Source organism: Chanodichthys erythropterus, chromosome 3 (genome assembly GCF_024489055.1).
Source record: "Chanodichthys erythropterus isolate Z2021 chromosome 3, ASM2448905v1, whole genome shotgun sequence".
Classification (NCBI taxonomy): Eukaryota; Metazoa; Chordata; class Actinopteri; order Cypriniformes; family Xenocyprididae; genus Chanodichthys; species Chanodichthys erythropterus.
Window position 1 is genome coordinate 49,453,019 of NC_090223.1, and position 13,056 is coordinate 49,466,074.

The 13,056-nt window shown below is 39.0% G+C and overlaps 1 long non-coding RNA gene across 1 annotated transcript; it reads right to left on the reverse strand.

Moving 5' to 3' along the window:
* Window positions 1–4,089: 4,089 nt before the first annotated feature.
* On the reverse strand, window positions 4,090–6,533 carry LOC137013254 (uncharacterized). Its single transcript, XR_010893688.1, has 3 exons — window positions 6,388–6,533; window positions 6,169–6,216; window positions 4,090–4,931 (listed from the first exon to the last, which is right to left on the reverse strand). It is a non-coding gene; the product is annotated as an uncharacterized lncRNA (long non-coding RNA).
* Between the last annotated feature and the right edge of the window lie 6,523 nt (window positions 6,534–13,056).

Below are 13,056 nucleotides of genomic sequence, written 5' to 3' on the forward strand. Positions count from 1 at the left end.
ATATAAGAATAGATTTTTTTTTCTTTTTTCAGTTCATTTCCAGTGTCAGTTCAGTTTTTCTGTGATACCAGTACAAAGTGGGTCAGATGCACTAGAGTGCTTCTTCATGATCATTTCATGAAATGCTCCATTATTTAACCTTGAAGCCATTTTGTATAAATGAAATGTCCATAAAAATACTTCTGTTCCACCAAGGAGAACCTGTTGCAATGGTTCCTTGGTGTTTTGGCCTTTTTACTATGTGAAATATTTTTCTTGCAGAATGAAAGCAGTGAAATTATGATGTTGAGGCAGACCAGAAGAACCGTTAGTGGATATAATAATATCCACATTCCCATATATTCACCTGCCACTTTGCATGATTCTGTACAGCTCTGCTGTATGTTGTCCTGTCCTCTTATTTCATTCACATTTTCACCATAGTTGCATACATGCATTCTATTCAAATCCTAATCATGTCACACTATCAAGCTCCGCTCTTAAGAAGAACCTCAGAAATTCAAAGGCTAATTGAATGTGTCTTCAGGATCAGGAAACAATGTTCAAGAATGTGGATTTAAAAAGAGCATGCCTGGAGATCCTTTCTGTTTATCTCTAACAATAAACCGCTAACTCATGTCAGACTGAAACTGGTGGTTTACAGGTGAAAAATACATCAGAGGTTAAATTTCATCATATAATTACCTTGACATTCAAATCCCTGTCAAGTATAGGTCAGTTTTTTTCACTCACATCCTTTCTTACAGATACACTTTGACATTCACTGTTTCAAGTTTTGCTTTTGATTTTTGAAAACTTGAATACGTATGCAGGCCGTAATTACTAGTCAAGGGCGATTTTTTTTTGTGCCTTGTGAATTTTGCGATTTTCGTGATGACCTAGTCTGTGTGCCATATCAATTACTCTTAAAGCTGTAGAACACAATAGGGACCTTTGTCGACATGACTTAAGGACACTTTAAATCCTTACCTTTCATTAACTTCCAATTTCAAGGACATGCTCTGCTGATTGTTATGGGCTCTTGCTCCTCTAGACCCACCTACAAATCTCATTTTGACGTAATACACAATTTTTCAGCGGTGTTAAAGGTGCCCTAGAATCAAAAATTGGATATACCTCGGCATAGTTGAATAACAAGAGTTCAGTACATGGAAAAGACATACAGTGAGTCTCAAACTCCATTGTTTCCTCCTTCATATATAAATCTAATTTGTTTAAAAGACCTCCGAAGAACAGGCGAATCTCAACATAACACCGACTGTTACGTAACAGTTGGGCTCATTAATATGTACGCCCCCAATATTTGCATATGCCAGCTCATGTTCAAGGCATTACACAAGGGCAGCCAGTGTTAACGTCTGGATCTGTGCACAACTGAATCATCAGACTAGGTAAGCAAGCAAGAACAACAGCGAAAAATGGCAGATGGAGCAATAATAACTGACATGATCCATGATAACATGATATTTTTAGTGATATTTGTAAATTGTCTTTCTAAATTATTGTTAGCATGTTGCTAATGTACTGTTAAATGTGGTTAAAGTTACCATCGTTTCTTACTGTATTCACAGAGACAAGAGCCGTCGTTATTTTCATTATTAAACACTTGCAGTCTGTATAATTCATAAACACAACTCCATTCTTTATAAATCTCTCCAACAGTGTAGCATTAGCCGTTAGCCACGGAGCACAGCCTCAAATTCATTCAGAATCAAATGTAAACAATATAACAGTACACGATACTCACATAATCTGACGCATGCATGCAGTATGCATGACAAACACTTTGTAAAGATCCATTTGAGGGTTATATTAGCTGTGTGAACTTTGTAAATGCACTGTAATATAGTCGAGAGCTCGGGGGGCAGGGAGCATGCGATTTAAAGGGGCCGCAGCCTGAATCGGTGTATAGTTAATGATGCCCCAAAAAACAGGCAGTTAAAAAAATTATTAAAAAAAAAAAATCTATGGGGTATTTTGAGCTGAAACTTGACAGACACATTAAGGGGACACCTTAGACTTATCTTGTGAAAACTGGTTCTAGGGCACCTTTAATCTGTGAGAATGTTTGTTTGACATTATGCTGGAAATCCTTGGTGTAAGACACCAGCTGTAAGACAAGTCCTTTACATCTGTGAGCCGAGATTTAGCCTCCTTGTTAGAGCACCCGACTCCCATGCCGACAGACCAGGATTTGAGTCCCACTTGTTTGGGCGGTTCGAACAGGAGGGGTTACACGAGCAGTAGCAATGACATTAGTATTACTGTGTAAATTCTAGTGCAAGTCCTCATTCTTTTGAATTACATAAAAGTGGATTTGCTTTCACAGCACAGAAAACAGCGTCTTCACAGCATATCGACAACACAAACCAAACTCTTCCAGGCCTCAGCTACAACTGCTGTGTTTGAAGGTCAAAGTAGACTTCATTCGCTGGGAGCCAGTGAAGACCACAGGCTGCCATTACGCATATTTGTTAAATTGTTTCCAGTAGTACAGACTTCAGATCTTTTCTTTCTTTAAGGAGACAGTAACTTTATTTGTTGTGCACTTTGATCTTTAAAACCTTGCAGACCTTTTACATTCACAAACAGCTGTACTAAACACTACATGAAAGATAATATACGAAAAAGCATAACGGGGCACTTTTAAAAAAAAAAATATACTTTTAAAGATTTGAAGTACACTACAAGTACAAATTCAATACAATTAAGTGCCCTTGTTTTTCACAAGGGATTAGTGCATTTAGATTTCTTCTTGTTTCATGCTTCAAAGGGAAATAATTTCATGCTTTATAGAGAGAAATAATGAGCAAATTATAACTTCAGTCATCAGAATTAGGTTTCATATATAACAAAATCTAAATTGTTTTAAAATAGACATTCCTCTTCATGCAATATTGGTGTTTTTTATACAGATTAGAAAAAGAGACTGAATAGAATGGAGTTTATGTGCAACAAAATAGCTAGGTTAGCTGATCACCTTAAAAGTCCAATAAGCAGATGCAATGAGACCTATTTTCCTGTTTGTTCATGTGACGATTCGACATAAAGCCTGTTGTTTAGTTTGAAGTTGAGACATGTTTGGGAACAATCATTATTTGTCACAATATTACTAGATGAACAGAAATAACACCTTAAATGAAGAATGAAAAAGAACAAGGACAGCATATAAGCATACATGTAGATCCATACTCTGCTTTATGATTATTAGGGTGATCTCTGATGGATGACATCCCAGAAATAGCCCCATGAGAGTCAGCTTTAATCCTGTTTAACTTGTTCAGAAGCCAGGACTTTGATAATGTCACGTAGGCCTAAGTGTTTTTTGACACAGGATGCCAAAACAATACTGTGACAGATGGCCTGCAGTGCAATTATTGACGTGAGAATTGGAGAAAAAAATCAAGGGAATTGTTGCTGACTGAAAAGAAACATTACTTCATTTATTTTTTGCACATTAAACTCTTAATCAGTTTGATTTTGTATAAAGTTTGCCATTTCAGTGGCAAACACGTGCAGCTTTTGACCACTAAGTGGCGTGATAACCATACAAATCATCACTCTGTTGATATTCATATTTCAACACCTGTAAAATCTCTCTCTCATGAAGGATTTGTTGATTATCGTATCTCCAAAAGAATTAAAGTCCTCTTCTCTCTTCATTTTTGATCCCCTTTAATGGTCAGAAACAGCATTGATTAACAGTCTCAGAGCTCCCTGACGTTACAGTTGTGTGAAAATAAATGGGGAAAAAGGTAACAATAGCTTTTACAATTTTATTTAAAGGGATATGCTTTACATATACAGGCCTATTAAATGTCACTTCCGGGAAAAAAATCGTAATAATCAAAAATAGTAACACGTTAAATGCCTATGAATTAAGCATTTAATGGATAATGTTACGGTACTGCTGGTGTATCAAACACACGACGAGGAAGATAGTTAAACAAGTTTTTGCTTGATAATCCAACGGGAGAATACAGAATCCAGACAGAAACATACAACATACACAAACGGGAACTTATATATACTGATGAATTAACTCAAATGACAAACAGCTGTGATGAATGTGATGAGTGTCTATGGTGACTCATTGTGGCGGGAAAACAGAACAAAGGAGCACATGTGACAGAATGAAAAACAAAACAAACAGAACATGACGTGACTGTGACAGATATAAGGGATAAATCTTTTTGTAATGAACCCTGTGTTCATTTCAAAGGGTACTTTTAATGGTAATAATAAAAACTATATATGTATTGATGTAACTACAATAAAAACTAAATTAAAAAGATTTTCTTCAACACTTTCATCACTCACCATGACTTATACACACCTTTAACATCACATTCTTACTGATTTCTCATGAAGCTCAAAGTATTATGGGCAAAATCTTTTATTCTGAAACATCAACACAGTTTCACTGATGATCCAGAGGAACAATCCCAAAACCCAGGATAGAGCGTCTGAGTGAATGTGGTCTGGACTGTGTGGATGAGGCTCATTGTGTCAGAGACGCTGTAGAAGGACAGAGTTCCTGCACTGTGATCCACAAACACTCCTATTCTCCTGCTGATGGACTTTACAGGGAGAGCAGTCTTTATCTTCTTGTGTATGAATGAGTATCTGGAGGAAGAACAGTACAAACACCAGGACTGATCATTATGTCCAAACACACACTCATGACCCCATCCCTTCCTGCTGATGCTCTTATATGACACTGATATACACACACTCCCACTCCACTCAATCTCCCAGTAACAGCGTCCACACACACTCTCTCTACACAACACCTGAGACCTCTCATTAAATCTGTCTGGATGATCAGCATACGGCTGGACTGTGTCAGTGTAAGTAATCACTCTGTTCCTCTCAGACAGACAGAGGTGTTCGTTCACTGTGTTCAGATCCAGAGTGAGCTGGATTTGAATCTGATGGAGAGAAACACATCAGAATCAGGAATTATGAATCTGGGGCCGTATTCACAAAACATCTTAAGGCTAAAAGTAGCTCCTAACTTGTCAATTTAGGAGAAACTCTTAAAAATAATGGGTGTGTCAATTTTAGGACTCCTAAAGTTTTGCTCTAAGAGTATTTCACAAAGCATTTTAGCGCTAAAACTAACTCCTAAGTCTGTGAAACGTTAGGAGTAGTCAAAAGGACTCCTAAGTTACTAAGATCAAATCACAAACAGTCCTAATCCACCTAAAGACACTGAACACCATTGAGGCAATAGCGATAGAGCCTTGGGTGCTGAACCTTTTCTTCATAAATGCAATACATATTACATATAGATTTGAATCTATAATAAAACGCCCCCCAAAAAAACTTTAATAAATAAATAAATAATGCCTGATTGCCTGTAGAAGATTTTAAAACCTTTAATTGAATATGGCAACATTTTTATTTTAAAACCTTTATTTTAATATAGAAACATGATACCTCATTCAACAATATTTCTATGATTAAATCACTGACACATCAGCCAATCACTGTGAGGATATGCTGCATTCACGTCACCTCGTATTTACCGGATTCTTGAAATGACAACACGTGATGTTATATTCGGAGCTGTTCACGTCCTCGGACTGGGAATTATGGTTTCCATGGCACCACTATCAACACCTAAATGAATCTACAGCGGTCAGGTGGTACAGCGGCCACGTGGTACATCTGGGAGCTTTCAGAAAACTCCCAGCTTACAAGCTGTAATTACGAGCTCTACAAGGACGTGAACGCTTTTTACAAGCTAGAATCTTGTAACTACAGGAATTACGAGGCCGTGTGAACGCACCTATAGTCCATAGCAACGAGGTCAACCCGCCCTTTCTCTTAGCTTAAGACTTCAGTAAAAGTTGGTCTCAGCAGCTTTGTGAATAGGTTTTAAGAGAAAACTCTTAGCTAAGAACTTTTACTGCTATTTAGGAGAACTCTTAGTGGTAAGATAAAATGTTTTGTGAATACGGCCCCAGATCTTTTAATGTATCTGAACTCTTCATGACTCAATGTTCAGTGTATCATCAGTATCTCAGTACAGCTGACCAGATATCCTGAATCATCATTTACATGATCAATTATTAAACTCTTCTATCATGATTTCTTTCACCTTCTACAGGAACAACATGAACACATTCATGTGTTTTTCTGCTTGTTTTCTTAGTGACTTACACTGTAGGAATTCGTTCCTGGTCTTGGGATTCATGTTGGTGAATGTGACTGTGGAAATAAACAGACATGAACAGTAATGCATTTAGGAACATTATTTATGTGTATGGACATTTTATAAATTGTAGGAACATTTCAGAAATTGTTATATGTTCACATTTAGGATCATTCTACACACATCTTTATGAGATTCTGATTTATAATGGAGGCGCAGGACTTTACCTCTGTCAGAGATCTTCTTGATCTCCTCTTTGCAGAAATCCTCCAGTTTGTCTCTCAGTTGACGGACAGATTCTCTCATGCCATCAAAAGAGAAGAGAAAACTGAAGGGATCATCAGGTTTGTCTGTAGATTCAGGAGGTGCTGAGAGAGACTGGAAACTCTACAGAAAACACAAATCAAAACTTCAGCCGTTTTATCATTGTCACCCGACTCGCGACTCAAGTGTCTTTGTCCGGGGCACTGAGATGGGAGTGGTTAAAGTCCCTCTACATTGCGTGTACTTGAAGTGTGCACTTGTTACAGGTTACGTGAAGGTTGGCATACGTCCTTCACTCCCGGTAAATGGGATACTTTCATCTTGGGGAATGACCTAGCTGGGGGTAAAGTCATGCCCATGCTGGAAGTTACTGACACAGATGTGTTTCAAACAAGAAACAAGACCAGACCTTAAGCAAATGTTTCTCTAACATTGTTAGCTCTGATGCTGTTGAAAACAGAAACACTGCATATTTTTTAGAAGGTGGAATGTTGATGCGTAAGTGGAGTTCAGAGGTTGACGCAGACCTGGACTGGAGTGCAGTCTATCAAATTGTTGTTCCTAGTGAGTATCGTCAAAATCTTTGGCACATGAACATTTATTGTCTGGTCATCTGGGAGTGACCAAGACATATCATCGCATTCTCAGACATTTTTTTTTTGGCCAGGAATATAGAGAGATGTCACTAAATTTTGTCGAACTTGCCATGTTTGCCAGCTAACCGAATCAGCTGATTCCACCCGCTCCTCTTTCACCTATCCCTGTAATGGGCAGGGCCGGATTAACATAAGGGCTAGGTGGGGCTGAAGCCCCAGGGCCCGCGGGTAGAGGGGGCCGTGATTGGCTGGAGGAAATGAGATTGACAAGTCAAACGTGGTTGATTTGTGTCTAATAAATAACAAGAAAAAATGATTGGAAAATGTGCCTGACTGATAAATCACCGTCCAATCAAAATCACTTTACAATTCGCGACATGTCATCGGGAAACGCCCTTTTGCATTATGCTATCGCATCGCATGTAGACTAGAAAATTGGCCTTTCTTGCTTGTTCAGCCTTGCTGGTGTTCAAATTGATTAAAAAAAAAGTGATAGTGGTGCGCAAAAAAGGAAAAATAAGCTTGAAAGGGAGAAAAGGGATGCTAATCTTACAGCAAAAATTACAAAACTAACTGCTTCGGTTCACATAAAACATCCGAGCCAGCGGAAGACCCCGCGTGCAGCGGCAGCTCACAATTATCTTCACCCGACACCGTCGCCGATCTGCATGCTTTACACGTTGAAAAAGGTGAGATAGCAGCTGCATCAAGTTATTATTTTTATTACGAGTTAAGCCCTATTCGGATAGTAATTGTTTCTCATTAAAACGTAAGGTGTTTTCAACATTTACAGGGACGAGTCGGTTGATTTTATTGCCGTTTGAATTCAGAATGTCAGTGTTTTTCTCTCATCATCATCACCCGTGTAAAAATCCCGAATTAACTTTCCTACTGTTTTTTGACGAACACCAATTTCGAGTGACTTGTCTCAACTATCTGCCTTTGAAGCACATTCTATCAGTTGCAGTTCTGGTGCCTCCATCCGTACAACTCGACCTCGAGCCCTCGACACATTCACATCACACGTTAACACAGCGGTAGAGTTACTCACGGGACGCTGCACTTATTCGCAATCACAAAAGTTCTTTATTCAGGGTTTCCGCGGGGTCTTAAAAAGTCTTAAAAAGTCTAAAATTCTGAACTTTAAATTTAAGGCCTTAAAAAGTCTTAAAAACGGCCAGATTTTCATCCGAGGTCCTAAATTTCATTTAGTCAGGTCTTAAATTTTTTTACCCATTTCCAGAAACGCTACCTGCTGAAAGTTATTACAAAGTAGCATAAAAGTAGCGAGTCGTAGTTCTTTCTGGGGTATATTGGTGTTGGTATACACGGTGATAAAACTACAAATCCCGTGATAAATGCAATACCTGCCCGCGAAATACGTCTGCGTCTCCTCAGAGTTTGTTAAAGTTCGGCTACGTGTGGAAAATGGGAAAGTGTACTTTCAACGAGACATGGCTAGATCACAGCGATTTCTGCTGTTGGTTACAAGCGGTACCCAGCTCCAGGTACGAGGCTCACTGCAAACTTTGAAAAAATAAAAATAAAAAAATCAGTTAGAGAGTCTGGGTGTGAAGCGGTGTAAAGGCGCTGGAGTCACACGCTAGAGCGGAGAAACACAAGCTAGCCGCAAAATCCCTTTAGCGGACTCGGCCAATTAGCCTCACCACTGCCGTCGTCCTCCTCAATGCCTGGTCCCTCCGGTCTCCAGCGCAATATCATCACAGCTCCGTCGAACAACCTTTGGGGTACTTTTGGAGCGACTGACACATCGAAAGCCGAGGTGATTTGTATACTACACACGGTGACTAAACAAACACCACTCATTTAATAGCAACAGTGAGATTAGCGATCTCTTCCAAGTGATGTTCCCTGATTCAGTAATCGCAAAGCCGTTCTCTTGCGGGCCCAACAAGATCGCTTATGGCGAGATTTGGATTGGGGGAGTTTATAAAGAGGGAACTGATTCGTACTCTTACCGGGCCGTATGTCGTAACGTTCAAAGAAAGCCAAAATCAGACCACCAGGACCATTGTTCTGGAACAATGGAATTAAGTCGAGGTACCTGGGCTCACAGTTCATGGGACAGTGCGGGACACACACACACACACACACACACACACACACACACACACACACACACACACGCATATATCAGATAATCCATTATAGATAGATAGATACTTACCTCGGGATAATTAGAGTATCTATCTAACATGGAACCAACTACATTGGTTGTTACATGGGTTGGAGTAGCCTGTTTAATCTTTATTAGGCTATTAATATGCTGTTGTAATATGCTTTTTTAATGTAAATAAATATGAGATGAAATCTATTCTATTTGAGGGCAAGTTTGTAAGTATTTTCATTTTGGGCCTAAGGTTTTGGGCATTTGGCACATTGATGTATGTGGAAGGTTACTAATGTGATTGCTTTGTCTGTAAATTAAATTAATGCTTTTTCAATGACTGAATTCATTGAAATAAAATGATTTTTTTCAGAATTTCTTTGATTTGAATATTTTTTGGTAATGCGTCGTGTAGGTCTTAAATTTCAATCTTTATGGTCTTAAAATGTCTTAAAAAGGTCTTAAATTTGACTTACTGAAACCTGCATAAACCCTGTTTATTTGCATGTGCTTTAAAGCCCTGCCAGTTAAACATGTAATTCGTGTGCTGTTCTGAGATGCGCTTTTTCTGACCCTATACACCCAAAGCGTGCACACAAGCCTGTCAAACAGCACCTGACTACTGGACTTCATCTTTCGCGTCTGATTGCGCTATAATACTGTCAAATACACAAAAGGTTTACATAAACACAGTTGGTTATGTCTGAAGTGAGTTGAGAAAATCGGACGCGTGCAGGTCTTAAAGTGACAGCATCCTAATACTTAGCATGCAGACCCTTGTCCTTAAAGGGATAGTTCACCCCAAAAATTAAAATCCTGTCATCACATACTCACTTTCAAGTTGTTTTAAACCTGAATGAGTTTCTTTCTTCTGTTGAACACAAAAGAAAATATTTTGAAGAATGTGGGTAACCAAACAGTTGCTGGTCCCCATTAATTTCCATAGTAGGAAAAAAATATATATAATGTGGAAATCACTGGGGACCATCAACTGTTTGGTTACCCACATTCTTCAAAATAGTTTATTTTGTGTTAATCAGAGGAAAGAATTATTGTGTCAGCAATATATGCAATACAATTTTAAAATATGTTAAATAGCATGGAATATTTAGTGTGGTTATATAAAATGATTTGATAAAATGAAATTTTTAAAATATAAAAATAAAAATAATAATAAAAAAAAAAAATTCTTGTGGTACAAGACACTGTGGCATGGCAATCATATGAAAGGGGGCCCTTAGTGTTGCTATAGCCCCAGGGCCCAACGTGTTCTTAATCCGGGCCTGGTAATGGGTGAGGCGTTTGAACAGGTGCTTGTCGACTGTGTCGGACCATTACCTAAAACGAAGTGTGGTAATCAATTCTTGTGCACTGTCATGTGTAGAGTTACTATATTTCCAGAGGCAGTGCCTTTGAGAAAAATAACTGCTCCAGTGATCGTAAAAACGTTGCTCAACGTTGGTTTCCCTAAAGTTATACAGACTGACCAGGGAACAAATTTTCTGTCACGACTTTTTGCACAAGTTTTAAAGTCACTATCTATAGAACACAGAGTGTCCAGCGCCTATCACCCTGAAAGCCAAGGGGCTGTTGAAAGATTTCATCAAACATTAAAATCTATGTTGAGAAAATATTGCTTAGAAACTGGAAACGATTGGAATGAAGGTGTTCCTCTAGTGATATATGCAATCCGAGAGACTGTGCAAGAATCCTTGGGATTCAGTCCAGCCTAGTTAGTGTTTGGACACACTGTGAGAGGACCGTTAATTGTTCTCAAAGAGAAAATGCTGGAAGTTAATTCGAATTCAGAAATGCATATTCTGGATTATGTTAGTCATTTGCGTGAACGATTGCATTATGCATGCAGCTTTGCACAGAAATCTTTAGCAACTGCTCAGTCTAAAATGAAGAAACGTTATAATGTCAAGTCTGTGTATCTTTCTTTTCAACCTGGGGATGAAGTATTAGTGTTGCTAATACAATAGTGTTGCGCCAGTCGCGCGTCTGTCATATCAATATGCTCAAGGCTTATTACACCAGAGATAATTCGCAGAACAGATCTAGTGAGGTGACCATAGGGCCCATGGAATCTTCTGTGTCTCTGACTTGTGAAGTGCAATCAAATCTGGAGGATGAGGTTAGTGCAGATGATGGCATAGTCCTGCGTAATACTTCTCAACAGTGTGCCAAGTTGGACAATTCTGAAATTTTAAAAAGTTTGTCGACACATCTCTCTCATTTACCTGAAGATCAGAGACAAGACATTGTTGGTGTTATTACTGATTTTCCTTCTTTATTTGGAGATGTTCCGCAAACTACTGTGTTGCAACACGATATTAATGCTGATGGCGCATCCCCGATTAAGCAACATTCATATCGGGTTAACGCTGTTAAGAGATCTATTATGAAGCAAGAAACTGACTATTTGTTGCAGAATGGATTAGCTAAACACAGCAGTAGCCCCTGGAGTTCTCCTTGCCTTTTAGTGCACAAGCCAGACGGTTCGTTTCATTTTTGCACCAACTAACGTTGTGTACAGTAAATGCAGTTACAGTACCTGACTGTTATCCATTAATCAGAATGGAAGACTGCATCGACAATTTGGGCTCCGCCAAATTTGTCAGAAAGCTGGACTTATTGAAAGAGTATTGGCAGGTCCCGCTAACATCTCTCACTTCTGACATCTCTGCTTTCGTAACGCCGGACTGCTTCATGCAATATCACGTGATGGCGTTCGGATTACGAAATGCACCTGCCACATTTCAAAGATTAATACAAACGGTGTTGGCTGTAATGCTTACTTAGATGACCTTGTACTGTATTCAACCAAGTGGACAGAACATCTGAAACTCATTCGTACAGTGTTTGAACATTTGGAGAAAGCTTCATTTACAGTTTTTTCCAATTGCTAACACACAATTTTTCAAACTAGTCTGGTTTTATCAAAACACTTAACACAATTCACAAAACCACACACCCAAACTGCAAAATACCTCATATATCCTGCAAAATGAAGCACTGCAACCGAAACTACACATAACATTATCAAAATCAAACTTTTGCATGAAATGGCACACACTTCATTCATATTACCAGATTTTTGCCTAACCACCTACACACTGTTGGGCATAATGAAAAGCACCCCCATCTTTAGTATGCTTTGCCATAATACTAAAATATGTATCAGATTGTTCACATGCACAGAAAGATTTGCAGATACACACACATGCTGTTGCAACATTTTTATTTTTTTTCCTTCACTACAGTAAACAAGTCAATACAACATAAGCACAGCAGATATATTTACATGGGACTGAACAAAAATATTCTTACAAAAAAAGTAAACTGAAAAAGAAAATTTCTGAAAAAAAATATATTACAGTAAAAAAAACAAACAAAAAAAAAGGCAAGAAAAATAAGGTAGGATCTTGCCGCACAGCCGGGTCTGGCCACAACGCCTCGTCAACATCACAGGCAATATCTTCCCTTGCCAGACATCGAGGGAAGAAGCGCCTTGAGTGCCTTATCCATCCCTGAATTGCACCCACATCAATCTCATCACATGCCTCTTCCATGGCCTGCACAAGAGGCATGCGCACAAAGGGCTGCCGGTCGTATACCTTCCACCGCCATGCCGAAAAGAATTCTTCTATGGGGTTCAGAAATGGTGAGTATGGTGGGAGGTATTGCACGAGAAATGTTGGGTGGTCAGCAAACCAGTTTTGGACTGGGGCTGCACGATGAAAGCTCACGTTGTCCCATACTACAACGTACCGGTTTCTTTGATGGTCTGCATCATTCATACGCTCTGGTGGTATGAGAATGTTGTGAAGTCTGTCCAGAAATGTGAGAATATGGGCTGTGTTGTATGGTCCGAGTTTGGCATGACGGTGGAGGACACCATGCAT